Source organism: Lissotriton helveticus, chromosome 9 (genome assembly GCF_964261635.1).
Source record: "Lissotriton helveticus chromosome 9, aLisHel1.1, whole genome shotgun sequence".
NCBI classification, from domain to species: Eukaryota; Metazoa; Chordata; class Amphibia; order Caudata; family Salamandridae; genus Lissotriton; species Lissotriton helveticus.
In genome coordinates this window covers 279,725,497-279,742,400 of record NC_136070.1, presented here as the reverse complement: position 1 = coordinate 279,742,400, position 16,904 = coordinate 279,725,497, and the positions used below count along the sequence as shown (strand labels likewise).

At 48.2% G+C, this 16,904-nt stretch overlaps 1 protein-coding gene across 12 annotated transcripts in view; it reads right to left on the bottom strand.

Moving 5' to 3' along the window:
* Nucleotides 1–16,904, bottom strand: part of NRXN3 (neurexin 3) — a 2,205,897-nt gene that overhangs the window by 466,976 nt on the left and 1,722,017 nt on the right. The gene's annotated exons all lie outside the window — the stretch shown is intronic.

Genomic DNA, 16,904 nt, shown 5'->3' with positions numbered 1-16,904 from the left:
TGCTTGAGGTTAGTACCTGGATGGCCTCGAATTGTCTTAGGCTCAACTCGGACAAGACCGAGATTATGACCTTCGGAAAACTCTCCCCTGAATGGTCCCATAGCTGGTGGCCGGAAAAGCTCGGCCATCTGCCTGTCCCAGTGGAAAAAGCCAGAAATCTCGGAGTGATTTTTGACAGCAAGCTGACTTTTGACCTCCACACTAATAAGGTTGTCTCGTCATCATTCTTTATTTTGAAAAAAATCAAGAAACTACTACCTTATCTCCCCCCCTCAGCTGGGAAGACTCTGGTCTCTACCTTGGTCTTCTCTAAAAAAGATTATGGGAACGCTCTCTTTCTTCACACCCAGAAGCGTGTCATAACTAAGCTGCAATCCATCCAGAATGCGGCTGCCAGGATCCTTTTAAATATTCCCCGCCGCAAATCCACCACTCTTGGTATTCGTCAGCTCCACTGGTTGAGAGTTGAGAGCCGCGTTAAATTTAAGGCCCTCTGCATTGCATATAAGGCAGTACATGGCATAGGACCCAGGTTCCTGACCGAAGCTTTTCAGATATATACTCCCAGAAGGCAGTTAAGATCGGCTAACACCAGTCTCCTCCCTGTGCCACGTACAAGAACGGCCACCTGGGGAGACAGGCGTTTTCTGGTGGCCACTCCAAAACTTTGGAATCTTTTGCCACTTGCCATCAAAACTGCCCCGAACTTGATGAGTTTCCGCAGGCTCCTAAAAACATGGTTGTTTAACCAGTAAGAGGATGGCTGACTCCAGTAGTTCCACAGCGCCGAGACACCCCAGGGTATTTGTTGCGCTATAAAAATCACATAAATAAAATAAATAAATAAATAAATAAATAAATAAACTAGAAGAAAATGAATATAAAGAAGAGAGAGTGCTAGCAGGAGAGATGGGGGTTAGTGACATAGAGTTCAAGAGAGAAGAAGAGGTCAAGATATCACAGTCATTGTGGTTGTGCATAATGAGGAACTATTTGACAGTCCTTGAGGAACTATTTGACAACCCTATTGCACTTATTAAGAATGCCTTTAAATTTGGGTTAATTTAATGCACCCAACAACAAATTGAGAATTTTTGGACCCGAATAGGTCCTGCACTGAATTATGAATTGGTATTATGTAATTAACTAAAAAACTTTTACTTTGTGAAAATTACAAAAACATATATATAAAGAAGTTCTTACAGCATGTTTGTTCAAAAAAGGATTTGAGAACAACCATGATTAACCTATTAAGAAAAATAAATAATTCTTAGGAGGAAAGATATTCCTTAAAAATATTACAAAGACGTATCATTGTCCATTAAAAAGTGAATCTTAATTCGAAATCTAAACTTGCTTAAACAACTCGTTTAGTTCACTTTCAATTAATTCAGCAAATTTTCAGATTGAACAATTTTGGAAGAAAATGTGCTTGCCTTTTTTCTAGGGGGGGGGGTTGAAGTTGTCAAGGGGTTTCCCCTATCATTTTGTAACGTTTTTAAACAGTTTCCAATCTCCACGAACTTTGAAAAGTTTGTGAGTTTGTTTAATAAATGAACAGTGGAAGAGAACCTATGTAAAAAAACTTTTGAAGGTGAAATTTCACCTGAAAGACATTTTTGGAAAATGATTTTCATGAAAAATTCTCTTGCCAACCATGTTTATGCAGATACACTCTTCTGCAATTTGAGTGTGCAAGTCTGGTAAACTGAAAACTCCACAAACTGGGTGAAGTGCAAAGTTCACTAACTTCGCTGAACTTTTAGGTTGAAGGTTACTACTTCATAAACCCACATTGCCCCCATGTCCTTCCAGTCCTCATCCCATTTGTTACTAATATAGATAACCATCACCCTGACAGAAAAAAAGATCAAAGGAATGCTGGAACACTTACCCAAACCCCTCTATTAAAATTTTGTGATTGAAATTCTGCTAGAAGTGAATTAGGACTGTAGTCTTGTATTTTATTTTCATAGTAAAAGATTCTAAACATTCTTTGTCCTGGTCACAAATAAAGTTGGAAAAGTAAAGGCATAGATTTTCACCAGCACATATTTTTCCATTATTCACAAAACGTCTCCAAAGGTACTCCTGGAAAGGTCTACTAGTTGCAGGTTCGAAGCATACTTTTGGTAAAGCGTTGTGACTTTTTAACAGCTCCCCAAAGTTCTCCAGAGCAAAGAAGTTTAGACTGGAGAAAAAAGATCTCTTTTGCAAATACATTTCTTATACCATTGTGGGAAAACATTTTCTCTGTGGAGAAGCCCTTATACTACACTCTTTGCAAGTCCGGGGCGGGATGGACCATTCCCCTTTCCAACGTGCAAAGCGATTTTCTCCAGCCTTGGAGGGGAAATCTTAATATTTACAGGATGGAAAGGCTATTGTGAGGAGTGTGGGAATGACCACCAGCCCCCCTCTTCCCATCCTTTCAGAGAGATTTACCGGAGTGGGGATCTTCGCATTTGTGTCGGAAAACTCTGCACTATTAATTGCTTTCCACTTCTCGCATGTTAAAATAACTACTGAGCTCAATAATATTTAAACTAAAAGTTATTAACCTTTTGCAACTCTTGGAGCACCATTATGAGTTGCATGGAGCAGAGGTCTTGACATTAGAGAGTTAAAAATCACCCAGTCCAGCAAGTGTTTGCACCCATTCACAGTGCTATTACACATGTGTATCCCCACAATGGGGAATAATCAGACAGCTTTCTAAATGATAGCACCTAATTCTGGGGACAAATGAGCTCCCATTTACCTCTTTCTCTGCACATGCATTAAATGGGAGTAAGGAGGGGAGGTTGCAATGGTGATGGCAGTGGTTAATTTGTAAAAATATAAGTGCCTGGGTTCCTGTCAGGAGGCAGCTTACACCAGTCCATTTCTTTTGTTAGCACCACCTAAACCAGAACCAACCACTATAACAATGACAGAGGGGAGAGGATGTGGCGTAATGGCCACAGCTGCAGACTTTGGCGCCTGGCAACCATGTTTGATGCTTGACGTTGGCTCAACACCCTGTGATTCTGGGCAAATCACTTAATCTCCCCGTAAATGGCTGTGTACTTAACTCGTGCTCATGAAAAGCACTGGTGTTCATGATTAAGTGTTGGTGCTAAGCACCGGAAACCACCAACTCAAATTAAGCACTGGGTGAAGGGGCAGGTGGCTTGGGTTGCAGAGGTAGGCCTGGGATTTGGTTAGGTTCTGGCTGGCTGGGGGAGGAGGTGTCAGGGCGGACTTTTGTTCCCTGCTCCCCGTGAGGGTGTGATAGATACTGGATGGGATCTGGCCTCACCTGAACATGTACTCTATATTTCTGGGTGCGTTTCTGCCCAGTAAAATCAGGCAAGGTAGTCCCACACTTGGCAACATCAGGCATGGGAGTACTGGGCCACTTGTGATCAGCCAGAGCAGTGTCCTCTCTCCAGGCCCGGACTGGCCATAGCAGGCTCCGGGCAATCCCCCGGTGCGCTGCAAGGGTGGAGGCTGGTTTTGAGCCCCTTGGGGCCGATTTTGTTAGAGGGCCGTTTTTGCCCCGAGTGGGGAGAGGGGGGGGCGGCCGAGCACTTTGCCAGGGCCGGTTTTGGTTTCCAGTCCGGCCCTGCCTCTCTCCCATCTCGGGGATAATGCTCCGACCAAGGGCCGGACAGGCCTTTCTTTCCACTGAGCATTTCCCCTGTGGGCTGGAGCCCTTCGGCGGCTGGTACTCAAAGTTCAGGCCTTTGTCACTTTCTCCAGCTCCATCAGGTTTATTGCAGCAGGCAGGAGACTTTTCAAGAGCCATAATAAGAAAGGTGGAGGGAGAAGTAGTGAGAAAGTAATCAGAGAAGGAGAAGAGAGGAGGATAGGGAGAATGGATGGATGGAAAGAGAGAGACTGCACAAAGAGACGAAGGAAGAAGTGCTGCTTTGAGAATTTTTGCCATGGCTACTTTTAGCTTTCCAGTCCGGCCCTACTCCGACCTATTTGTAATCAGGGCACAGGTAAGAGGAAGGTGCTCTGATGCACGGCGTAAATATTGCCAACATAGCTTTTCAATTTAAGTTTTAACCAACGAGAACTTTTGTGTGCTGTAATATCGGGTACTGATAAGACCACCGGTTTAAAGGAACAGGCCTGATAAGGACGGGCGCTGGTCGCGCAGTCTGCTGTTTTAATTAAGAAGACGGATCGGAGAGTTTATGTGTTCTGCTGTACAATAATTCCTGCCTTTACAGTAATTTTCTCCTGCTTTTCACACTATAATGTGCCATAAATCCTACTTAGGCCTCCGCACCGGCCTGTTGCTACCAGAACTTAATCTCTCAGGCCCGGGGTTTCCATGGCAACATCCTGCCGTACTGCGCTCCCCCAGAATACAGCCACTCTCAGAGGAAGGGAGAGCGGGGGTCGGGGCGTACCTCAGGAACAGGTGTGTTTGGGAGCCTTGTCAAAACGATGCCTGGACGGCTGCCTTCCCCCCACACGTGATGTCACGCCTCCCCCCACCCCCTTCAACGCCAGCGAAGAGGATATTGGAAGTAAATGGCTGCCCCTTGCTCCTCGCGCGCCAGATAGAGTTGGGCTTGCCTTGCAAAACTATTCACAGGCTTTTTCAAAGCAGCTTTCCCTGCCGCTTCCACCTTATTCCGTTTTTTTTCCGCTCTGCTTTCTAATCTCCTCTCTCCAGACGCTCAAAGCCTCGCGGAGTTAGCGTTTGCAATTCTGCCTCATTCACACATTTTGCCCCGGCTTAATCCTCGGCACGCGCAGCTGCAATCTCCCCCAGCTTGCAGCCGCACACCGTGTTTAAAGGGCCACTCCCTCAATGCAAGTTCCTTTTTTTCATGGCCTTTCTGACTTCTGAGACCCGAGGTTTAGACCGGAAAATAAGTACTTTGATAAACAGTAGGTGCTAAAAAACATAGGTCAATTGATGAGTCTAAGTGTAAGGGGTGCCCAAACTAGGCCCAGGAAGGCTATGTCCTTGACAGCTTTTCAAGATATCCACATAAGAGACAAATGCAGTCAATTTAAATTTAGATGTTTTTACGTAGTCCTTGGCTATCCTAAATGTATTGTTCGGATCCAACCGTCCAGTAATTATGTTGTACAATAGTGATCTAACAAAATGCTGAAATGTATAGCCCTGTGAAGGAGCGCCAACCACTGACATCGTCTTATCATTATTCAAGAACCCAGGACTGCTAGCCATGGTAGTCATAAGGGCCGCAAGCTGGGCGAGTGCTTCACTGGACAACTGAACTGCTGTAAAACAAGAGTAGGTCTGGGCAAAATTTCAACTACTCTGCCATAATTGGTTTCATTTTGGGAATGTTGTATTACTTTTTTTGTGCAAAATTCCTGAAATTATTCCATTTCACCTCGTCACATAATTATGCCACGTTGGTTGCAAAAGTGATAGTGCAGGAGCGTGGCAATAATGTAAATGTCTGGATTTTGAACTGCTGCGATTTATGGTGCCTGTGTTTTTTTTTTTAAGACAACATGTCTACTTGCATCCAAAATGGACGAGAGGATGCATTTTGCACTAAAATAAAGAGCTACAGGCCACATCTACAACCATTTCCTTTTGCGACTCGTAATTTGTGAATTTTAGCGACTTGCAAATTTTGAGTCGTGGTAGGAAATGTACTAATGTGTCTCAGACACATTTTGCGATTCCCAATTGGGTCATAAATGGCCTGCTTCATCAATATTCATGAGGCAGGTCGCAATTTGCGACCTGTTGGGAATGAGTAATAACACAGAGCGGGTGACCTGATGGGGACAGCAGACGTCCATGTCTGTGCTTGCATTTTAAATAAAACAACTTTTTTTTAAATGCAGCCCTTTTTCCTTAAAGGAAAACGAGATGCGTTTCAAAAAGAAAACGTTTCATTTTCATTTTTTAAGAGTAGGCAGTGGTCCCTGGGACATCTGCATGCTCTTTAATAACGTTGTTGCTGCTAATCACAAAGGGGAATTGGTCCCCGGGGAACCCCTTCACATTTGCGAGTGGCTTACCAGCTACTTGGTGTAGGAGGTAAGCTGCGATGTTTTTGCGACCGCATTCCATTCGCAAAACAATCGTACATGCCCTTGCGACTTGCTACTAGGAAGGACACCCTTTGCATGCCCCTTCCTAATAGCGATTCACAAACCCTATTTTTTTAGTCGGTAATAGTTCACCGACTCACAAAATAGGGTTGATACCTGCTACAACCCTTTTTAGTGGACGCAAACAACCTGAATCTCCGTTTGTAATGCACAAAAAAGGGTCGTACGTGTGGTCCTAAATGTCACTTTTGCATTTTGCATATTTGCATGTAATTTCACAGAAACCTCCCAAAATCAAGAAAAAGTAAATAATTCAAATTTTCACACACCCCTACCCAGAAGCAGACAGGAAAATGAGCTGACTTGATTGACCTAGCAATGCATAATTGCCTCAAAGGTCTATTTCCTTAAAGTTCGTGTCTCTCACATTCCATAGCACTTCTCTTATTGTCAAGGCTGAGGCATATGACAGTGATATACCTGTTCTTTTCAGAAACAAGACGCGGGGTTTGCATCCCATTCCGCCCCCTCTTTCACGTGAACTGTATCTGTGTGTGTCGCAGAATGACATTAGTCAGAAACTCTTTGAAAGCATCAAACCCACTCCCTCCTCCACAGAAGCCCTTAGTGAGACAGTGCTATAGAGCGCAAGAAATGAAGAGATGTATGTCTATCAGTCATCAATCCAATCTTTATTGGACTTGCATTCCTATTATATGTGGCATATTGACTTTTGGTCATTCACCAAGTCAGTCAGAACATTTTGTTGGCAATAGTAGAGCAAGGAGGTCCTATATTGGTCAACCCAGGATACATCCTTATCAGAGTTTCATAAAATCCACATGCAATCAATTTACATACAATGAATCTCAATGGAATTAATTTACATCTCAGCGGTGAGAGCCGTGGTGGGCCTCCCCCGTAGGTGTTCCGTCAGAGCTACTATTCAAAGACTAAATTGGCTGCCTATTGAATCCCGTATTCAATTTAAGACCCTCACCATTGCATTCAAGATCCTTAAATCGGAATGTCCAGAACTCCTACGCCCGCTCTTAGTACCTTATGCCCCTCAACGCAGTTTGCGCTCCCTGGGTCAGCACCTTGTGACAATTCCTCGGACTAAGCTTTGCCGTATTGGTGGCCATTCCTTCAGAGTTCTTGGAGCAAAACTCTGGAACTCCTTGCCATTAAACATCCGTTCCCTGGATAATCTGTCCGTTTTCCGGAAGGCTATCAAAACCCATCTGTTCCCTTCTTCTTAGGTTCCCTCCCTCCCTCCCACCTGCATCCTCAGTAGTTCTATGGTTCTTAGCGCCGGGACGCCTCGTTGCTGGGGCAGCTGTTTGCGCTTAATCAAGAATATAACATAACATAATATAGTCTGTGGTTATCATGAATATCTGGCATGGATCCAGGTCTTGTTTATTGTGTTGGGCAATCCACAGCAGATCATCCATGTCAACACATGCCCTAGTGTAAGGCGATGATGCTCCACCAGTAACATCCAATGCACAGAGATTCTGAAAATAAGAATTTTTAAAAATCGATGGCGAAGTATGGCTTTCTTCGGGTTGCCGCACTCGCGTCTACTTGTTTCCCAGTTACTTTGTGAATGAAACAGCCAATGAAAACCATCCAAGCCTAGCATTACGACAGGAGAGGGTGGGTAAAACGTCCTCTGCCTCGAGGTCTCATTGCATCTCTGTTAAAGGAAAGGAGTAATTATCACAACTGCGTAAAATATTAATGCCCCCCTCTGATGTTCCTGCGCACGCACAGCAGCCAGGGAGTCCCGGGTGGCTGCTGGTGGCAGCTCGCAGCAGAGGCGGAACTCTGACCGCATCACTCTCACCATGAAATATTGATTATCCACACGGTCACCCCCTTCCTCTTTGATTTTTTTGCACTTCTTTCCCACAATCGGAGACCCCAGCAGCAAGAAACTCAGCTTGCCTGCATCACTGCAGAGAATAATACCTGCTTCGTCTGCAGAAAGAGACATCCTCTCTACACACCTCATAGAGAACAGATGGAATCTAACCCACAAGGGTGATGATGCCTTTTTATTAAAATCAGGATTTAAAAAAATGCTGTTTATTGGAAAAGTGGTGGCAGGGAAGAAAGAGCATTTAATTATCACCAGCATCATTACCAACCTGTTTATTTTAGATTAAAGAATAAAAAATGTTTTAAAAAAACAAGTCTCAGTACATAAAAATAACATTTCAATATCCTTTGGTTACCAAATTCTAATTGAAGTAAACAGAAGTAGGTTCCTTGAACAAAACGTCCTTTCTAATGCAACCCACAAAAAGAAAGACTATATTCATATTTGTATCTGCTTGTGGTGACTAGTCTAAAAGAGGCCCTGCATGCCTTTAATCCCTTCCTATACTAACCTAGTCCAAATCATAGACTGTAGAGAGTACAGGACCTAAGGCAAAGGTCTCTTTTCTTGCATCGTGTTGAGGATGTATATAGCTCACACCCCAAATTGAGTTACCTCTTAGCACTTTAAATGTTTTGCAATAAAGGTGCTATTTTTACCACTGAAGAAGGATGATAATGTGAATCAACCCAGTAATCATTTTTAAACCACCGGACAGAGGGCAGCTTATACATCTGTACAGCCGGTGGTAGACCCTCTAGTTTATCTGACCAGTTAAGAGGCTGCCAAACCCATACCCTTAGCCAGCTAATCTGGCGGGGCATACAGCCCACACTGGGTATGGACCCCTCATCCACTTGTTAGATTTTATGCATGGCAGAGATGCCGCCATTTATACAGGAGACCTATCTGTATCATGCCTGTAGAGGGTTAAAGAGCTCCACTTCATTGGCCCGCTATGTCTCCTACTGTTCAGAGAATATGATAACGTTCTTACACTTGCCCAGGGCTCAGATACTGTATATATGAGGTTCCATGCTAGCAGTGACCAAATGACCATCTGGAAGGCTAGCATCAAGTGCACAATAAGAAGAGAATCAGCATATCCAACTGACAAGGACATCAGAGCATATGGAAATAACATAAATAAGTGAAGAAAGTGAAGTAAGATATAATGGGCCTTCTATAGTTTGGGTGAAGTGGTATTAGCAGGTGGTACACAGTTTAACCCAATCAGAAGCATCTCTGGTGTTGCCCAGATTTCATGGGCGTAGGAACACTGGGCACGAATTTACTGGCAAGAAAATACTGCTCCACCCTGCCAGCCAACACCCTCTGTTGTCTCCTGATGCCCACTCCACCCCACGCTTCTTGTCCCCCCCCCCCCCAAACCACGTGATCAGAAACAGGTTTTTAATATAAACAGATTTCTCTCTGTGATGGGGAACCTGCTTGCAGATTTGGACCCAGGAATTTCTGGTTCGTTTGGTATTCCCCATTCTGCACTGGCTGGATCGATGTGCGGGAATGTTGTTTCTGGCCACGCGGAGCCTTTGAACATTAAAACCGACTGCCTCGTAATTGGGGCCTAAATATCCACACAACTGCAGTTTTTTTTTCTTCTATTTAGAGTTGTATATGTTTTTTCTATTTAGAGTTTTATATAGCACGTACTAGACCCGAAGATATCCGGTATCAGAGCGCTTTACTCAGCACCAGTTTCGTGACACAAGGACTCATTCATTTCTGTTAGGCATGGGGAGATTAAGTGACTTGCCCAGAATCCAATCCAATCCAAAAATTCTTTATTTCGGCCACATGGGCCATAAAAGATACAGTAAAAATACATATGGATAAAACACAATATATACAATAAAACCAACTGGACCTGCAGTGTTAGAAATACAAGGTAATATGAATTAACCAGACGTTTTCTTCCTAATTAACCATGCTGCCATTAAGAATTTGGAAACCGCAAACACAATGTGGCCCAGGGTGTTAGTTTTCAGAACCAAGTAAGCCTGTAAATAGTTCCTGAAGCCCAGGTTCCGGCATAGTGGGGCTAGCCAGCGCCTCCTCGGGCTCCGATAGACATGGCAACAGAACATTATGTGCAGATCATCTTCATCCTTAGCTTTGCAGCATGGGCAGAGCTTGTCACCCCCTAACGACCATTTATAGGTAAACACTTTAGTAGGGAGCGTACCAAACCTCCATTGCAGGAACAATTTCCTCGCCAAAAGCGGGAAGATAAAATCCATAAAAGGTTCAAAGACATACGAATTTTTGGATACTATAAAACGTCCCGTCAGGGTGCCACTGTCATAAGCATTGTCCATACCAGCAAGGCTTGCGTTCTTGTAGAGCTGTGCGAGGGATTTGCGCGAAATCCTTCTGCAGCCCTGAGCTGGGTCGTCCCAAAGGTCAGGCAATTTCAGGCTAAAACATTCCGACTTGATGTATGCCAGCCAAGGGATCTTACCATTAACATCCAGCCTCATGACGTGTATAAGGTCCTGCCTATAGTGATGCAGCTCCTCGGTGGTCCATACCCGATGCCAAAACTTCACAGGTTTCGACCGTAGGTCCTCTGCAATTGACGGGAGGCCCAGGTCGAGTCTTAAGGGGAGGAGTGGTGTGCCCTGCGGGAGAGCAAGTAAGTGTCTAAGGAAACAATTTTCCACCCCTACCATAGCCTTCCCAGCTTTATGACCCCACAGCTCACTGCCGTACGAGGCAGCTGCCTTCGCCTGGGTCCTGTACATTTCCAGGGCCGGACTAACAGGTTTGAAGGTGGACTTATTGGACACCCTCAAAAGTGCGCCCGATAGCTGGGAGAGTTTCAACCTGGATCTTGCTACCTGAGAGTCCCATGTCAGATTTTCTTGTAGAGAACCCCCCAGATATATAAAGGTAGAGACCCTTTCAAGGCTAGTTCCCCCCAGTTTTGGATTGGGTCTGGTTTTGGACGGGGGGTTGAAGATCATGAACTTGGTTTTATCCGTGTTCACCTCCAACCCATGTTGTCGGCAGAAGTGGCCAAAACCATCCACAATCCTCTGGATCCCCATGGGGGATTTGGAAAGAAGGAGGGTATCGTCGGCAAACATTATTGCCGGAACCCTCCTTCCTGCCAAAACCGGGGCGTCATTGTCCCCAACAGCGTCAAGATGTTGAATGACACTGTTGATGTACAGGCAGAACAGTGTCGGAGCCAAAACACAGCCCTGTCTGACACCTCGGTGGACCGGGAATTTACCCGAGGGCTTACCATCCCTCCCACACCTCACTACCGCAAAGTTGTTCTCATGCAGCCTAATGATGACTCTAAGGAGGTGGGGGGGAACTCCCAGCTTCTGCAGAACCTCCCACAACTTCCCCCTCGGGACCAGGTCGAAGGCTGACCTCAGGTCCACGAAGACCATGTACAGTCGACCTCCCTCTAGCGTGACCGTCTTCCAATACAGGAGGAGGAGGCGAAAAATTTGGTCCATGGTCGACGTGTTCTTCCTGAAGCCAGCCTGAAGGGGGCTCATGATGTCATTGTCCTCGACCCAGTCAAGGAGATGGTCCAAGATGAGGCGCGCAAAGACCTTCTGGGGCACATCTATGAGGCTTATAGGCCTATAGTTGGAAGGGAGCAGAGTAGAACCCTTCTTATGGATGGGTACAATCTCTGCCCCCAACCACGACCCAGGGATCGCCATACCTCCAAGAATGGCATTAAAGAGAATGAGAAGGTATGGGCCCCAGATATCCGGGTGGTGCCTAAATAGATCCCCGGGTAACCTATCCAAGCCTGGCGCCTTCCCCACTGCTAAGCGCTCTAAGGCAAGCTTCACTTCCCCCAAGGATAATTCCATTCCAGGCTCCTGAGTACCCAAGGGCAATTGCAGCTCTACAGCCGAGCAGGAACTTGTGTCTTGGTAAAGAGCCCCAAAGTGGGCCTCCCAGACCGTGGAGGCTATATTAGGCTCGATCGCTTTACTAGGTTCCCTTGACCCATTGTTTACTAGGGCCCAGAATTTCCGTGAGTCCCTGACTTTAAGGGCATCATAGAGATCCTGCCAGTGATTCCAGTCCCACTCGGTCCTTGCAGCCGCCAGCACTGATTTATAGTGCTTTCTGAGGTCACGTACTTTGGCCTTATCTGACCCCTCTTTTATTACTGCAATGAGCTCAGATTTTGCAGCCCTGCAATCTGAGGTATACCAGGAGGGAACAAGGGTCCTTTTCTTTCGGATTGGGACTTCCGGATGGAGAACCTCGGCCAAGTCCCTCACTAAATCCAGGTGAATGTTTCCCAGTTTCTCATGGTAATCTGGGGTTCTTGGTCCATTCAGGAGAGCGTCCACCTCCATAAAGCTGGGGAGGGCCACCTCATATAATTTCTTGATGGACTCTTCCGAGTTCACCAGTTTTCCCCACTTGACCCGGCGCCTGTTTGTGGTGATGGTCAAATCCCCCAGATCATCCCCAAGGCCAACTGGGGGTAGATCCGTCTTGGGCAGAGGGCACAGGATATTTAGGCAAAGGGCATTGTGGTCGCTGTCTGACCTCTTAATTACCCTGAAGTCAAGCACTTTGGGCCAGAGTGTAATGTCCACCATGATGTAATCTAGCCTCGACTCATGGCCCCCCCTGTTGAAAGTACACAGTATCGGAAGGGGTACGACCATTACACGCCCTCAGTGCGCAATTCAGGGTAAGGGACATGAGTTGTAAGGCCAGGCGGGACCAGGCTTTAGGGTGAGGAGAAGCTGAGGGTGGGACCCCCCAGTGGTCATCCTCGGCCGTAAGGACACCATCCAGTAGACCTTCCAGAGGTTCAAAGTGGCAATTGAAGTCTCCTCCAAGCACCACCTTGAGATCACCCGGAAGTTGGCCCAAGAAGGAGGCCAGATCATTGAGGGTAGGTGATTCATTTGGCGAGGCCACTGGACGCGAGTAGACATTGACGATGGCCCACGGAGTTTTACCAGGCCAAGTGAGCCGCACACACTGGATGTCCTGCGAACGCGTGTGAACCTGCTCCGCCTGGCACCCAATGTGACTCGCAATCCAGATTGCCAAGCCACCCGATGGCCTCCCCCTCCCAGCCCATTTGGCAGGGATTTCGAATACTTCAAACCCTCTCCTGGACTGAGCGGCCCTCGCCCAAGTCTCCTGGAAGAGGAGTATGTCACATCCATCTACCAAGCAATCCCATTCCGGAGAGCCTTCCTTGTTCGCAATTCCTGCCACATTCTAGGAGAGAATTCTCAGTCCTGGATCAGGTGGCAGGATGCCCTGAGCTCCAACAGGAGCTTGCGGGGTGACCATGGGTGAACCAGCGTCTAGGGAACCAATTCCGCCGACAGCGATGGCGGCAGGGCCGGCCCGCTCCACTGTCCCTGATTGCAGAGTATGGGCAGGCCCGTTGTTAAGTGGGGGACCCAGTTGGCACAGATTGGCGTCCATGTCAGCCCCTTGCTCATAAGCGGTGTGGAGCCGGGTTGGTTCCAACATGGGGACCACACCCGGTCCCACACAATCATGCACAGCGTCCACCCTCTTCCCAGGACCCGACAGGCCTACCCTAGTTTGTGGTCAATCGACCTGGTCCAAACAGGAAAACCTGTTCTGATGTATGAAGTTTGCCTGGGCAATTGGTAGGGAGTGCCTTGGTCTGTAGCGGGAGCCATCTACAGCAAAGCCCACCCTAGTCCACCCCTTCTCCCTCCCTCCCGCCGTGTTGCTACCACTAGGATAGAAATGAGAAAGGGGTACAAGTTCTATTTTGGACTTGTCAGGCCTTACAAGCCAGTTGCAGATATAGTTAGCAACGTGTGGGCTCTTAAAACTTAGGACGATACAGTCCCCTGCCCTGTTCTTTGTAGTAGGGCCAATCCATGGAATCCGCCTTACCATCAGAACCTCACCCTTCAGGTTTGGAGGCAGCGCTCTCTTGATGCTGAGCCAACTTATAACCTTGTTACGTAGGGAGTCATGAGACTCCCTAACATCACCAGTTAACTCAGGAACTCCCACCATGATTGCCGTGTATGGAACAGCTTCTGGGGGCAGGTTGACCACCCTACGTCTATCAGGGGGGGGGCAAGACCATCGCTCGGGGCAATTATAAGACCCGCTGTCGCCCTTGACTGCGGCGCGAGTTGCGGCGCAGGTGGTAACTTAGATCTCCTGGGGGCCGGAACAGGGGGCCTAGGTGCTGGGGGTAGCAGAGTGCGCGACTGAGACGTAGACGCACCATTTGCACTAGGCAATACCCTACTGGAAACCTTGGGCAATGTAGAAGGAAGTGAACTATTCCCACCAGGTTCCCCGATAGCTATAGGAACATTAGTAGCTATACCTGGGCTTTTCCAAGTGTGGTTATTTTCCCGGGACTTGAGTAGATTCTCTATAGCCTCTAATCTGACTGAGATGGGGGTTAACAGATTCTTAATAATAGCTGTAAGTGAGTTAATTACTATATCTGAGCTATTGGATGATGCCCCACCAAAGATAAATGGACCCGCCGCCACTGGTGATAACACAGGGGCTGGCGAGGCCACAGGACCCGACCCAGACCCAGATAGACTAAGCTCTGGGGAGACCGAAATATCTGTGCTTTCTTCGAGGGATGATTCAGATACAACAATTCTTGCCCTTTTTGTCCTCTTTATTTCAGCAGGCCTTTTCCTTTTCAAAGGCTGTACCACCCCACTATCTACGGGGTCTGTTAACTGGACCGCTTGGCCCGCTTCCAGCATGTTTGGCCCTGTGTTATCCAGAACAACAGAATGGTCAGAAATCCCCGATGGCCGTGAGGAATCTTGGTCCCTCTGCGATACAGGAGTTCTTAACTGTCGAAGCACCGACTCAATAGTCTGGTCAATGCTGTCCAGTAATGACATATGGGTGGCGTCCATGGTGATGGGTGTGCTAACATCATTTGTGGCTGATTCCCCAGGGTCCAAGAACACACTTTCAGGCCCCATCTCAAGATGAGAGTCCATGAGTGAATGACACTTGCTAATTTGGGAGCTCGCCTTTGGGAAGAATTTTTCCAAAGTACTTGCGCCTTGTTGTACAGACTTACTCCTTAGTGCTCTGGAGGACATATTGGGGTGAATAATGGGGCAATTTAGCGGGGGCGTTAGAGGGGGGGCCCGGTCCGGTCTCTTCCGACCTCTAACGGCCTCAAACGGCCCGCTCTTTGCCCGGTCTTCGCCCCGGGCTGCGTCCCGCGCTGCGGGAGTGTTGAGCCGAGATATAATGGGCGTGATAGGCGGGGGGCGGGCCGGCGGGGAGAGCGGACCGGATGGTCAGTCCGTGGTCTCGCAGGGACTCCTGGATGTTGGAGTCCCTGCACACTCGCAGCCCACGCCTTGCCTCGCGCCCTTGCCTCCGCCTACAATGTCCAGGTGCTGTGGGTTACAAACGCACTCCTGTGCGAAGCGGCTCCCGCAAAGCGGGAGCGGCAAGCCGTGTGGGCGGAACTGCCCTTCGATTCCTCGGAGAAAATGGTAAGCCTCTGCCTGTAGATTTAAGCGACCCAACAAGTGGCAGGGGAAAGCGCCTTTTACACTCACAGGCGGGCGGGGGGCGGGCCGGCGGGGAGAGCGGACCGGATGGTCAGTCCGTGGTCTCGCAGGGACTCCTGGATGTTGGAGTCCCTGCACACTCGCAGTCCACGCCTTGCCCGCGCCCTTGCCTCCGCCTACAATGTCCAGGTGCTGTGGGTTACAAACGCACTCCTGTGCGAAGCGGCTCCCGCGAAGCGGGAGCGGCAAGCCGTGTGGGCGGAACTGCCCTTCGATTCCTCGGAGAAAATGGTAAGCCTCTGCCTGTAGATTTAAGCGACCCAACAAGTGGCAGGGGAAAGCGCCTTTTACACTCACAGGCGGGCGGGGGGCGGGCCGGCGGGGAGAGCGGACCGGATGGTCAGTCCGTGGTCTCGCAGGGACTCCTGGATGTTGGAGTCCCTGCACACTCGCAGCCCACGCCTTGCCTCGCGCCCTTGCCTCCGCCTACAATGTCCAGGTGCTGTGGGTTACAAACGCACTCCTGTGCGAAGCGGCTCCCGCGAAGCGGGAGCGGCAAGCCGTGTGGGCGGAACTGCCCTTCGGTTCCTCGGAGAAAATGGTAAGCCTCTGCCTGTAGATTTAAGCGACCCCCAGAATCACAGGATGTGAATTGCCCAGAATCACAGGATGTTGAGCGTGGTTGCCGAGACTTGAAACCCGGTACCCCAGCTTCAACGTCGACCGCTCTAGCCTCTAGCCCTAAGGCTACATCCTCTCCCTCAAATAACTGCTCAACAAAATCCTCCACTTAGTGTGCTGTCTCTCTCAATGTAATATTACGCGTTGTCTTTCCTAGTATAATGAAATTAATTGTAACAGGCAGGGCTCAGAGCCCTCTAGCGCCTTGAACATGAAGCCCCGTGTCAGTTTCTGGAAAGGGTCCTACCATTTCCTACAATGTTGCTAATCTGCCCTTCAGCAGCCCTGGCCTCCAACACTGGAACATAGAAGCTGAACATTCTCCCAATGACCCTAGCTTTTGACCTGAACAAGCCCGCTTTTCCAGCCCCGGACCCCGATGCAAAACTACGCTTGTACTTCCACACTCCGGAGAGCCGCACTGATATATTGGTTAAAGCGCCCCAAACATTGCCGGACTGGGAACCACAACCGGCCCTGGCAAAGTGCTCAGCCGGCCCCACCCCCTCTCCACTCAGGGTGGGGGGTGAAGGGGGAGGGGTTGGAGGTGCCACAAGCTCTTTGCCGGGCCGGTTTTCAGACGATTTTGGTACAGGGACGATTTTGCAGCTATGCTGCAAAAATGACCCTGTAACATAAACGGCCCCCACCCATGCGGCGCACCGGGGGATTGCCCGGTGCCAGCTATGGTCAGTACGGCCCTGGCCCCAAAGACTTTGCAGCTGAAACCAACAGGAAGAGAAGAGTGTGCCAGCATCATA